This window comes from Athene noctua, chromosome 13, assembly GCF_965140245.1.
Source record: "Athene noctua chromosome 13, bAthNoc1.hap1.1, whole genome shotgun sequence".
Classification (NCBI taxonomy): domain Eukaryota; kingdom Metazoa; phylum Chordata; class Aves; order Strigiformes; family Strigidae; genus Athene; species Athene noctua.
In genome coordinates this window covers 1,113,635-1,127,568 of record NC_134049.1, presented here as the reverse complement: position 1 = coordinate 1,127,568, position 13,934 = coordinate 1,113,635, and the positions used below count along the sequence as shown (strand labels likewise).

The window sequence follows — 13,934 nt, the reverse complement described above, 5'->3', positions numbered from 1 at the left end:
AAACTTCTATCGATATGGTCAAGACTGATATTTAGTGATTGGTTTTACGTATTTGATCGAGGATATCTTTTCCAATACATATTCTACAGTGCATATCCTATAAAAAGCAGTTAGTATAGTATCAGTGTACACATCCTTTCACAGTAAGAAGTTCATGTAAAAAAAAATCCATATATCAGCATGTATGTGATTAGTTCTTTAAAAAAAACCCCAACTCTTGATTGAAGATCCCCCAGCCTGTCTGTCTCAGTCGAAGGGCGCAGTCCTTTTCCGACGGGGCCGTAGCTGGTTAGGAGTGTTCCTGTCGTTTGCAGGTGTGGAGAGGTACCCATCTTCCCAAAGGGACTGTGGGGGCTCTTTCTTGTCGCTGTTGTAGGTATTGTTTGGTGGAAGATTGTAGTTCTTACTTGCTATTAGAGAGTGCTTGCAGTTTGGGCTTTTCAGGCAGTTGAGTGAATGGTTGCCTCTAAGAGGCAAAATACAGGTTTTTTATGACCTGAATGTAAATCTGTGGAGAGATTATAACTTCTTTACCTTTTGAAGTGCAGAGTGTATAGTGGTTTGGGGCACTGAGATCTGTCTGTAGAGTTCTGTGGCACTAAATTGTCTTGGCATTGTAAGCTGTCAATCTCTCTCCTAGATTTCAGATGGTATTGAAATGGGGTGTGGAACTGATAATGTTTTGCTGACTTATTTCTGCCCCTAAAGGCTGCTGTGGAGTGTTAACGTGAAAAACCTTACATTTTACTAGGGCTACTAGAAGAGATTATACTCTTCTGAAAGTTAATGATAAAAAAAGTTCAATGTTTTGTCTCTGAATTGTCACACAAAGTAGAGGGCGAAAACCACTGCTGGTAGTGTTGGCAATTGGTTGTGTATGTCCTAGTGCTATAGAAAACTGCAAGAGAGAGCACAGGCATCTCAAAAAAAGCAAGCATGAGGGGAAACTGGAAGCAATTGGTCCTGGATTAAATAAAGTAGAATAGCTAATGAAATGAAATGGAAGTCTACATATTAAAACCAGCCCTGGTTTTGGACCTTGTAACTTTGAAATGAAGGTAGAAATCCCCATCACATTTGCTTTCCCTCTGAATGGATAGGGTGGGGATGGCTTAGTACACATGAATAAAACTGCAGTTCACATAAGTTTACCAGATAAGAGAGAAGGAAATAAAATTGTGTGATGTCAGGCTATAGCATATGAAAGCAGTTGAACTTTATATGTTTAATTAAAAGGAATGTAAAACTTTTCTAGTATCTAATGATTCTTCCTTAGGTCTTCACTGAAATTCTGGCCAGAATTTTGTTCAGAGGGCGCTAAATATACATGTGAAATACCTAAATGGAACTACTGAACTAGCTAGGTATGTACCCAGCCAACCTTGCACATCCGTGTGGTTGCCAGACATGTAGCAGTTCCCACTGTCGGTCAGGGAGAGATTGACGGCAGCGAGCCACCAGACTGACCCGACCCAGGGCTGGGGGGGAACCCCAAACCCAAAACCCCGTCATGAATAATGGCACTGAATGCCTTCCAAGAGACCACTTTCAGGCAAAGTGGCTGTCCTCACAACTGTTTGATTTTTATTTTATTTCATTATTTTTTTAATTTTATTTTTTTATTTTCCTTTTTTGATACAGACAGACAATGTCAGTGCTCAAGAAAATGATGAGGCTTGTGGAACAACTGTAACTGTGCTAATGAAGCAAGTGTAGTGTTCAGCATGGAGAATTATTGAGTTTGTGTCTTTGGCTGAATCTTGAGCAGTACCATTGTTTTAAAATAATTTCTGGAGTAAATTTCAGATTCTTCTATGTATGAGTCATCACAGACACAAATAGGTCAAACTTCAAGTAAAAACAGAGTTGTACTTTCCCTGTGGCTCCTTTTTAAAAGTTTGGATATTGCTTTCTGCCATCTAACGTTGGTTGAATACCTCTCTTCTCTTTTATCTCTTCTATTTTTACACCTCCTTAACATTCTACCATAGGATTTTGTGTATATATATTATAATAAATCACTCAGTAGAACATTTTTGCTATTGTGCTTAATTAAACACTGATACACTGCAGTAGCAGATCATGACAATTTACAATTCTGTTTAATATTCCTAAATTACAGGTAGCTTGATTTATCTGGCCGATGGTTGCATAAACACGTGTTTTGCTGATTCTGTTGCTCATGTGCTACCATACGCAGAGGATAATTCTAAAACAATATTGCCTCTTCTGGAATTAAGGTTTGCCTCTTGCATCACTTCGCAGAGGAGAGCAGTCCTGTTGCAGGGTTCTTTTTCTTCTTTTTTTTACTTTGTTGAAGTGTCTCTCGTTATTTAGAAAGTCTGCTAAAGTGAAATCTTCTAACTTTTGGTGGCAGAGCTAGTTTCTGACTTGTACTGTTGTTAAATTGCTTCTCCTGAAACGGACTTTTTACTAAGAAGTCAGAAGAAAGGCAGCTTGCAGTGAGGCAGCTGTTGATTTCTCCAGTGAGGTTTTTGGTAGTGTGCCGGAGAATAATGTCTGATTAAAAAAATTCTACAGATACTTTGAGGTGTGGGTGTTTTTTTAATTTGTTTTAATTTTTTCAAGTTCAGCTTTGGCCTGCATCTTAAGAAACTTTGCTGAAATAGTGAGATGCAGAGGAAGGGTATTTTTGTGCTATAGCTCAAGCATTTGAAACCATTTCAAAGATTCTTGGTCGTCTTTACAATTAGTGAACTTTCTCCAGCTCTAGATCAAATTGTTTTTACTCTTAATTCCTTTCAGATGTTTTTTTGTTTAGAACTGAGTCAGAAGAGCTTTTGCTGAATTCTTCATGTGAATCTGGGAACTTGAGAAAACAGCCAGATAGAAAACTTTATTTTATTGGGAAGAGAGTGAACTTTTCTAGAGCCTTTTCTAGAAAAAGATACATTTGGGGAGGTTTCTGCAAAATTTACCTTTTTGTATCAACATATAGCTGCTTAGCTTCTGTAAAGAAGCTGTTGGGCCAGCTTCACTCCTCTAAAGTGCTGAGACAGACATAGCATTGGAAGTTTCCTGTTGGCGCTTTGGTGGGATCCACAGGTTCTCAGAGAAATCAGCGACTTAAAGAAGAATCTCCAGGGTTAACTTGGCAAGTTTGTCATCAGGGACGTCAAATTTGCTGAAACTCTTTCTGTTTGTCTCATATATTCTTGTATTTTTGCAGTGTAATTGCAATAAAATACCTTCTTTGCAATTTTAAAATAACTTGTGAATTTTAGGGATTTTTTTTTTTCTTTCTTTCTTTCTGGTTTTAACCTGGATCCTTGAACTGGAATGACTAAAAGAAGTGGTGGTTTATTTGGATGATAGTTTTTACATATGTATGTGTATGTTGTTAATACACACATATAGATATTTCTTGTTCTGGACTGTGGAGCCATTTCAGACTTCTATATTTTCTTGTTTTTTCTTGTCTTGTTTTTGCCACCACATATTACAGATGTGGCTATGCAGTGGAAATCTGTTGACGAGGAAATGGCAGCTTCTGTCTGAGGTTTGAGGTGTTTCTAGTGCAGTGACTGCAAGTATTTTTCTGGTTGAAGACTTACAGAAGACATCCTTTATGAGATAGGATTTTGAGTAAGTTTTTTAATAAATGCTAATCCACTTAAGGCTCTCAGAAATGGCAGAGTACTTAAGTGCTTCCTAAAATCAGGTGATACTGAAGTTGTAGGGAGACATACAGCAGTTCTGGCAGTGACAGGGAAAGATAATCTTTACCAGCTATAATAGAGTTTTTTCCAGACTCTTAGACAATTCCAGGGAGTGTGTAGCCTGGCACAAAACTGAGGATGCTGCTGTTATAGGTACTACTGACAGTGATAGTCAGCAAAAAAGTTTTGCTCTGAAGTAGCTACTCTGTTATTTGATAGTTTCACTGTGAATCTGGACAGTGTGAGATATTTAATATTCTGATCACACACTCAAGTAATTCCTTCACTCTGGCTGCTTAAATAGGCTGAGGAGTACAGAGCTCCTTGGTGCAGGGAGTTCTGCTGATAGGATTGCTCAAAGGTCGTGTTATTCAAAGAACTTTTTGCTTGCTTTTTCTGCGTAGCTGGATAACATGAGTGTTCTGGGTTAGTAGATGGATTCCTTGGTTTTAATGCAAGAAGTTTCAAACAGCCAAGACTATGACTTGGCAGAAGCAGGTTCCTAAACAAAGGCGTTGTCAGATCAACCTGTTGAGGGTTGCTTGTGTCACATAAGTGATGGTCTGGAGACTGAACTGCTTGTGGAACTGACAGCCAGATCCAAATAGAGTAACTGGATCTGTATGTCCTCCAAAGGGAAGGCTTGACAGTCAGGAAATAAATAATCATCTGTCCAAATACAATGGTAAACATAAGAGATGAGGTTAAAATAGTTCAACAGTGAGTTAGCACTTAAGGGTGAAACACAATTTTGTTTAAATCTACTCTGTATTGATCCAGTTCAGAGCAAAAATAGTTTTTGGGTCCTACTTGCTAAGCAGGTATGGTAATTTTCTTCTGTCGCAGAGTGGTGATGCCTTACTAATTTTTGAAAACTCTTTTGAATTTCCAAACCTATGTTTTGTAGATGAATTAAGCATTAATGTTATTTCTGAAGGGTCGTTAGATTTTTTTTTTCCCACCTAAATTTTGGTGGAAAAGACTAAATTAGCTGTGAGCCTCTCCTTGACAGTTTCATAACTTAAAATCAAGTTGTTTCCATCTTCTTCTTCATGCAAGGAGCAACTGCATCTGAAATGCCTGGGTCAACACAGAACAACTACATCTAACCAAGAGAAATCAGAGATTTTGTTGCAGGTGCTTTCCATGCTAGTTTTCTGCTGAAATTAATAGAAAGTTTTGATTAAACTTGATATTTTGCCCAGTGTGTGTCTCATACACTTTCAGAGAAAAAATGCAATGATCAGAGTTCTCATGATCCTCTTTACCTTGTAGCATATTAATAATATATGTATTCTGTTATATAACTCATTTTTATGATCTAGTAAGAGATTTTAATTCTTGTACAGTATGCATTTTAAATATTTGAACTGTTTGAGCATGTATTTCTGAGTCTCCCAGAAGGACCTTTTAACATAGCCTATGCATTTTGTGATAGGAGTTGAGCAAAACTCTGTGGTCTGGAAAGTAATTTTACCATTTGATTTAATATGGAAAACTTTGTATGTAAATTTGAAAGGAGACTCTGCCATCTATGTATTCGTTTTCCTAAGCAATTCTCTGTAAAAATTCTTGACATTAAATTCGTTAAACAGTTAATCAGCAGTGGCTCTCCTTTGCCATAGGAAATGGGTTTTATTCAAGTATTACTCCTGTGGTGAACCAGTGCAGGAATTTTGTTTGTTTTCATCTGCTTCCACATGGTATTAATTAGAGCAAAATTATTCCTGTGCATGTGTATAGGTGTATTAGATGTTCATTATTCAACACACAGAGAATATGATATTTAAATAGAGGATTTGACAAATCTCCTCCTGATACTCTTTTAGAATACTGACCTCTACAGGTGGTTGGTTCCTTCTCTTTAGGCTGACTGGTGGCCTTGAACTACTTCTGTTACATTTGAAAAATAAACAAAATAAACCCTGCAGAGACTTTTTTTTTTTTTTTCCCTTTTCAGTGAGGCTGACAGCATCAAGGGACAAAGGAAAAGCTAGTAAAAACCTAGCTGGAGCAGTTAGCTTATTTCCCCTATCATCAATAGCATATTGCCTTCCACCCCCCATAACTTTTTTTTTGTGCTAAAACCATATTGGCAATCACTAGTTCATGTAGAACATAAATTATGGATTACTTTCAAATTTAAAGAGCATTCATGAAGTTGATTTCTAGAGTTGTTCTAAATGATTTTTGTTGTTGAAATAGTGCTGTCTGTGGAAATATTACATATCATAGGGTTTTAGTTAACTCACGAACTTCTGTAGGTTATCCAACCTTTTTTATTTTTAGTATCTTTGAGGATCGAGTATTTTGCCTGTTGTTTGAGGTGCTTGATGTGATTTAGATTCAGTTTGGAGATCTCAGCTGCTGTTAACAGGGTGCTGTGATTGAGCTAATCAGCCATGCTATCAACTAGCTCTGGTCTGGAAGCTTAACAGCCTGAAGATCGCTGCTGTTAGTGACTTCTAATTTTGGAGCTGTTTTAAAAATGGCTTTGAGTGGATTTTCTTGTGTAAAGGATGGCAAGCACATAATAATGACACCGTTGTAATTGTAGTCAGTAGTTTTCTTAGGGCAAATGTCGAGTCTGATAGACTTGTTCGAAATACAGATGTTCCCTTCTATAATTTTTTTATTTTCTGTTCGGCAGAAAATTTATTATTATGATTTAACAAAGTCTTGTAAACCTTGTGTTAGAATGAGGGATGTGGGTGTGAAGGAGATGTAATTGACTCTCAATAGAAAAAGTGTTAAGTACAACAAGATCAATACAGGCACCACACCGGATTCTTGTATTACTTGTCTGTAACTAGCATTATAGATGGCATTACTCTGGATTTAATCAAGTGCAGCAAGTATAGAGTTTTGGCTTCAAATGTACTGCACTCTTAATGGAAAATAAGATGAAGTGGCTTAGCTTCATGTGTATTTTTAGAATCTTTTGTAAACTACTAAACTCTGGTTTTATCATGAAAGAGTTAAGAACCTATATTCAATTGAAATTCTGTATGAATAGATTGTACTAGATTTTTAAGACTTCTTCAAAACCTGATTAAACTTTGGATAACTTAGAGCCTTCACGGATCTTAAGAAGCCCACCATGTGTGCAGCCTTTGTTCACATTGAACCTTTTTTAATAAAGGCAGATGTAGATTGTTTCTCCGTATTTACTTCTTGTTTGTTATTCTGTTTTATTTTTACTGCAGTATTTCATAGTTGTGGGGGGGTTTTTTAGCTTTATCTTCTTTCTCCCATAATAAGTTCAGCATTAAAATAATGATACACTGAGTCCTTTAGGAAAATGAAAAAAGCTAAAGAGTTCTTAGGGGCTGAAGTGTACAGTGTTATGGTTTCTTGATAATTGGTTAAGAAAATGTATCTTACTCAAGGCCTGTTATGCCCCTAGTGTTTAAAAATTCAGCAGTGAACTTGAAAATGTAAAAGGAAGTGACTTCAGATTTGTTTCTTGCTTTTTTTTTTGAAAAAAGAAAAGCCAGTCAAGGAATAAAATCCTAACAACAATCCATATTCTGTACTGGGAAGTTGATATTGTAATCAGTGACGTAGACAGAATTTTTCTAAAGTCCATATTACACATAGATACCTGCGTGATGTGCATGTGTACTTCCTTTGTGTGATCTTTTAAATATAAGCTTTACATCTTAAGATGTGTGCAGTGAACCAGAAGAGGATTGCTACTGGAGCCCTTTGTACTTGAAATTTTACATGTTTCTCATGCATTCTGCTAGGTGCTTTAATGTGTCTTTGTTCAATTCACTGGGCTTTCCTATCACTCGTGAAGATTCAGTGGAGTGGTTGTGTTGGCTTGGCTGATGCGACGTGTCTGTGGAACGGGCACAAAGGGACACACATGTCATCCAGTATAGCCCTTTGTGAGGGTATCGCATCTGTTTGAATTCTGGTGTAGTGTTCAGTTATGAATTCACTTCAGTTTACAAGTCTATCCTAACTTTCTGAAAAGAGTATGTGGGCCAAAACACTTTGCATTTTCAGTCCAGGTGAACATGGGTTGTGGAGCTGTCTGTGAAGTTTAGTCTGAACCGCCCTGTTAGGTGTGAGAACCTTCAGAATGCTCTTACATCTGGGAGGGGAGGTTTGATGGTTTTCTTCTGAACCTGTGTCAGTAATCCTTCACAGAGACATTGGATGCCTTTCACGAAGTGTGATCTGCAAAGCACTTAAGTGATAGTAGTTGAAGGGTCATGTTCTTAGAGTGAACACAAGGCATTCTTTCCCAAATACTGAGTCATGGTTGTTTCTTTCAAAAAGGCAGAAACGTTTTTTTCATGTTTGTTATTTTACGCATTTAACAGAATGTGAAGAGTCTGTCTTCTATTAAAGTTATTTGATAATCCTCCTAAAAGGTAATATTTTTAGTGGCTGAGCAAAGCTGAGCATTTAGACAAATTTAATCTTACTGAAGTGTTGGAGAATGAAAAAGTCAAGGACAAAGTGAAGCAAAATCTGAAAGTCGTTGCCAGAGCTAAAAGCAGTAACCTAGAGAGAACCGAATGCAGGATTCAAGGCCGACAAGATTTTAAGTTTAAAGTCACCACCCAGAGAAGCGATGTGTTTATTTAAATTGGCTTGTTCTGGCAGTGCTTAAGATTCTAAAATATAAAAGTGAAAATAGGCTATAGTAATTTATAGAAGCAACTTATTTGGCACATGGAACCTAAGACTTGTTTTGGCCAGTATTCAAAGTGTACTTAAAATTTTTAAAATATTCTTACTTTTTGTCTTTTAATTACGGAAGAAACAGAGGGAAGGAAAGTTCTTGGGTTTTGTTGCCATTTGTTTTGAAGTAATTTACTCTTCCTCTGTATTTCAGCTAAAATTCTAGCAAGTAAACGATCAAGTGTGTGTGTTCTGGCAGTGTTGAACTTTGTGCTAACCTGTTTCTACCCTAGCACTGAGCACATTTGATATTTTTAAGACTGCAAAAATTATTGGTGTTTCATATAATTGAAACATGCATTTATTTATTCAGTTATTTTTCTCACAGGCTGGCGTAGTATCAATGGCCCAAAAAAACCCTGTAGTCCCGAAGCAGACTGCAGGACACTATGCATCAGGATGTTATGCATCACCACACAGGGATGCCTTTTTTTTTTTTTTTTTTTCCTCCCCATGAAGAAATCGCTATGTTTTTAAAATATAGCCAGTCTCAGATCTAGTGAATGCTTGAAGAGTGATGGGCTGGCTGCCCTGGCCCTTCACACAACCCTGACTTTGGCCATGTCTGATTCTGGTGCTCTCCCCTTCCTTTCTGCCAATACTGGTGTTCTTCTGGCCCGGGAGTGGAATTCTGTGATGAGCTAATCTGGCCAGAAACCAACAAGTCTCTTTTTTTTTTTTTTTTAATGGTTCTGTTTTCTGCTACTTTTTTCCTGAACTGGTTTGCTGCAGGACCCTACACATCTCTGATGCTGGTATGAGGGAGGAAGAGGTAAAAGGCGGGCTGTGGGCACGGGCAGGAGCTGAGGGCCGCAGGACGGGCGCCTTTGGGTGGCAGCCAGCCCTTGGCTGTCAGAAGGGTAGCCTTGTGTTTGCACACATGAAACTTGACTCATAAGCTGTTGTCTGACAGCGATTCTTGCATCAGAATCCCCTGTGAGGAGTTGGTGAGCGTTGCTCGCCTCTTGGCAGGGCTTACTTTGCCTAGGAGATGGTGCGGTGCTGTGCCTCGCCGCTCGGCCCCCGGGCTGCTGCCGCTGTGCTGGTGGGGACGGGCTCTCTGCAGCGCCACCCGAACCAGGGGCTCCAGTCGCCTTCCGCTTCCGATTCTTACTCACCCATAATATCAAACCCTCAGTCTTTGTCCTAATTTTAATGTAAAATTACTAGCTTCTGTGTTCTCATTAGATATACCTAGAAATCCGTTTTTAATTTTAAGCTGTCAGTTTTATAGGGATGGAGTTGTGAGACTGCTTTTGTAGAAGGAGAGACTTTTAAAACATTTTAGGATGAAGAGTTAAAAAAAAATAATTGGTTGCTACTTGCTTTTTGACTATAGGCTATTCAAGTTAATGTTTGGAAGTGTTTAATACTGTATTACTGTTATAGGAGGGTAATTACCAGGTAAGGGTGCTTTTCACCACACAAAGATGGTCTACTGCATTTCCTTGGCTTTCAGCATTTTCTACCCATAACCTACAGAACTGCTGGAACAGCATACTTTGAGAAGCAGCAGCAGATTTGTTTGTTTATTCAAAGTGCAACTTGTCCTCGATTAAAAGAAGGGGGGGGGGGAAGGCTTGAGTGCACTTTGTTAACAGCAACAGGTATGTGAGTTCAGCTGTAATGAGAACAAGGGCAATTTAAAATGGGGCTACTTGAATATAAATTCCAGTACTAACGTTACCGTCAAAGTTCTGCTTCTAAAATGTGTATGGTTTCTAAGTGCATTTTATTAAGAGTGTTTTAGCTCATGTACCATTTGTTACAAGAAAAGCATTGAAAACTCACATTTCTATAAAAAGTGTGATATTTAGGATTTAAGCCAAGGAGAAATGTTATGCAGTCCAGCCAGACTATGGAGTATCAAATGAAAAGCGAGGAAGAACAGGGAAGTCTTAAAACAGGAGGGAAAAAAGTCCTCCTTTTGGTTAAGAAGTAAAATCGGAGAAATCTTGACGTCTTCACTAGCAAATGTAGGTATTTCTGGACTCATTTCCACCAGACCCAGATCCTGCCAGATTGAATAGTTATTTTCTGGAATGGAAAAATAAGTTAGTATTTTATTTAGTGTGATACTACTTCAAATTCTTTTCAGAATAGTTGCATGTTTCTGCTAAATTAACAATGTTAAACTGTTGTATTTATTCCTCAGCATTTGAATTACCACAGCACTAAACAGGGAGGAGTCTTGATTACTCTAGAGTTGTTACTTCTGTGCTATTGATTCTCTAAAGGTGTAATTTTGTTGTAGAAAGGCGGTCTCTCCAGATTTAGTAGCTGTAACAACACAGATACACTAGCCGAGGAATGTTAAAATGCGGTTGATACTGAAGTGTAACAGAAAGTAGTAGGTCAGCTAATGAGTACAGGCACCAGGCGACTTACTACTTCAGTGAGCTGTGGTGAGGCATCTTGGTTCAAAGGGAGGAATAGCCTTCCTTTTAAATAAAGGGAAAAAGTGGAAATAGCTAATGAACAGAAACAAATGTTTTTGGGCATTGAAGGTAAACTAGGCTTCCTCGGACATCTTAGCTGCTGCAGTGCTGCCCAAGGCCCGTTAGCATCCGGCAGCAATCCTCCTTCCACCTGGCTTGTTGCCGCAGGAGACAGAACTGTACCGTATCAGCTTTCCAGCATCGTGGGCACCCGCCTGTACTGCCGCTCGCACCGAGGGAGCTGTCAGCACAAAGCCTGCCCGCCTGCCTCAGCAGCCGCCCAGGCAGCAAGGAGCTTGAGTCAGCAAATATTTGCACAGATGTAGTGATACCTGGGAAATGTAAAGATAGACTTCTCTCCTTCGGCAGAGAATGTCATGTTTATGAGAATGAGGCTCAAAAAGACAAAATCTCTGTCGAAGAAGTGGTTGGAAGAAGTGTCTCAATGTTGGGGAAAGAAAGGGTGGAGGGTTTTGGGGTTTTTTTGTTTGTTTGGGTTAGTAGGATTTTTTTAAGGTGTCTGAGGGCCCTGCTGGCAGCACAGCCTGTGCCAGGTCTCCATCATTTGTTCAGTCTGGATTCTGGCAATGACTTTTGGAAGTAATGGAATTATTGAGAACTGTTGGTTTTGGACCTCCGCAAAAGGAGAACATCTGGCAAGAGTTTTACTACATTCCAGCTAGCTTATGGAGGGGGAAGCACTGGTTTAGTACAAAATGCATACTGGAAAAAGTAATCCTTGATTACTTGGCTAATGCTAACTTACATCAGCTCAGATTTTCAACTGTATAAATGCAGGTAGAGAGGCTTCTTGCAAGTTTTTAATAGTTCACTTTTACTTTAAACCTTATTTTCTCCATGCTTAAAATAATAGAAGAAAACATTTTTTGCTCTAGGTAGCTTTTTTGGCTGAGGAAATAGATGCTGTCTTTCCCTTGGACAAACCAGCAGGGCACTTCGTTGTGCTGCAAGGGCAAATGGTAAAGCCCTAACCTTGCAAAAGCTTCTTTCTAGGGTGAAAATGAAGAAGTATGTAAGGTTTCTCCTTGATTTTTGGCAAAAGAGAAAGATAAGTGAGACGAATTGTAATTATTAAGTCAACATTTCCTGTATTTCTTTTTCTTTTTCTTTTTTTTTTTTCCAAATGTAACTTAGAGCTAGCCTACCACATCTCTGGAAGTTCTAGATCAACAGCTGTGCAATGCTTGTATTTATCCATTAAGCATTCTTCCCTGTTTAGATACTGAACAGATAAACTTTGGGTTTAGAATAAAAGATGATGTTTAATGCTGACGTGTTCATATAGTAGACACTTTCCCCAGCTGAATTGAAAGAGCCATAATTCTCTTATGTTCACAGAACCCCTTGATGTGTAACTTCTGTTTTGCTCAGTAATAGGAGTTCAGTCCTGTGGGGGAGTCTCTTGGGTGTACTCTTCACAACAAGTAATCCTAAGAAATCTTTTTAAAGATACACCTGTCTAAAGGTAAACCCGAAAATCTTTCAAGCTTCTTTGTATGCTGCATGCTTTGTTAGTGAGATGTTAGTGTCTTGTTGCTTTAATGTGAGATGCCATGATGCTGCTAATAGATTTCAGATTTCAGTAGTGTAGGGTAGCCAAAAATCCGATGCAGAGATACTATATACCTTAGCAAAGTGTAGGTTTTCTTCCACAAGCTTTTAGGAAGTGGCTTGGTCTAGATTTTCTGAAGATCAAACTGAGACTTCTGTGATCCTGACTGCCTATCTGTAAATGACTTTGTTTCCAATCATAGAAGTGTAAATGTGGAATTGCACTATCATTTCCTTGGCTGTATCATATTTTACTTAAAGCTCATAATCCTGGCTCACTAAATTGCAAGGTTTTTGTCTCATTCTTTATTTTTCCTCTTTACACAAACGCGGAAATTCAAAATATATGTTTTTCTCACAATGTATTTTTTCAGCTCTTTGGTTTTTTCCTCTGCTCTTAAACTGCTTGGTATTTCAGAGGCTCCCTTTTTCCTTAAAAGGCTTGAGTGTTAATGAATGCATTAATGATCTTCTAAGTATCAACACAGTACTTTTAATTTGTTGCAATTGGATAATTTTAACTGTACGTGTATAAAGATGGGTGACAGTCGTCAACACCGTGAAAGGTCACTGACCTCAGGTTGATCTCCCAGTTTGTTTTCAAGAGTCAAAGTTTGCTGGACACCTTGTGATACAGTAAATGACTGAAAACACTTTTTCTTAACGTTTTTAGATATGTTGTCGGAGAAGCTATCGCACTTGTGGTGTTTTCTTAGCCCTCAGTTAAAGCCTGTGTAGCTCAGGTTGTATTGTGCTCTGGAGCCTGAACCGGCGGCTTTCTGTCCTGTTGTAATACAGTTGGTAACAGTAGCTCTTAACTCTGAGGCTATATTTGAATTTTTTTGGCCTGGCGTGTGCAGTCTTGTGACACTGGCCTTGATTTGGTGTATATATAAATATATATATATTTTAGAGCGTGTGGTTATATAAAGCTGTTGAGTCATAACTGAAGTAACCACAGGAAAATTTGCCAGTAGAATGGATCATTACGATTGCTAATATCTTAGGCTTGAGACTTGCTTGTTAGAGTGGTTCAGTCTGGTACGCCGTGGTGCAGGATCGAGAGGAGAATAAGCCGTGTGGTGCAGTTTACTAGCAGTTTAACTGTGTGTGTGCCCGCATGTGAATGAAAGCTCTGGGTTGTTTCCCTGCTAAAGGCTTGATCTCTAAGCTGGTTTGCTTTATTCACATTTGTAACGAGGAAGGTTTCAAAATACACTCTGTGTGTGCCCACATGTAAATATTATTTATATACAGCATATAATCCGTGATTAACATTTGAATTTTTATTTTAGAATTTTAACCTCAAATTGGATGGAAGAATAATATTAAAGCTTGTATTAATAAAGGGAATTTTTTTTTTTTTTCCTGGGGAAAAGAAAAGAATAGCTGTACTGCGTAGTGCTCTGAGCACCTCTGAATTTGTAAGGACATTTAAAAAAACCCCCTAGTTTAAATGCTGATTTTTTTAATATTTTTTGTCATTATCTTATGCTTGAACTGTCTGAATAAACACAGAAAAACCCAAATGTGTTGCGAGCACCGT

The 13,934-nt window shown here is 38.3% G+C and overlaps 1 protein-coding gene across 3 annotated transcripts in view; it reads left to right on the top strand.

Annotated features, from left to right (window-relative positions):
- The window catches only part of TCF12 (transcription factor 12), a 171,180-nt gene that overhangs the window by 26,477 nt on the left and 130,769 nt on the right, over positions 1–13,934 (top strand). The gene's annotated exons all lie outside the window — the stretch shown is intronic.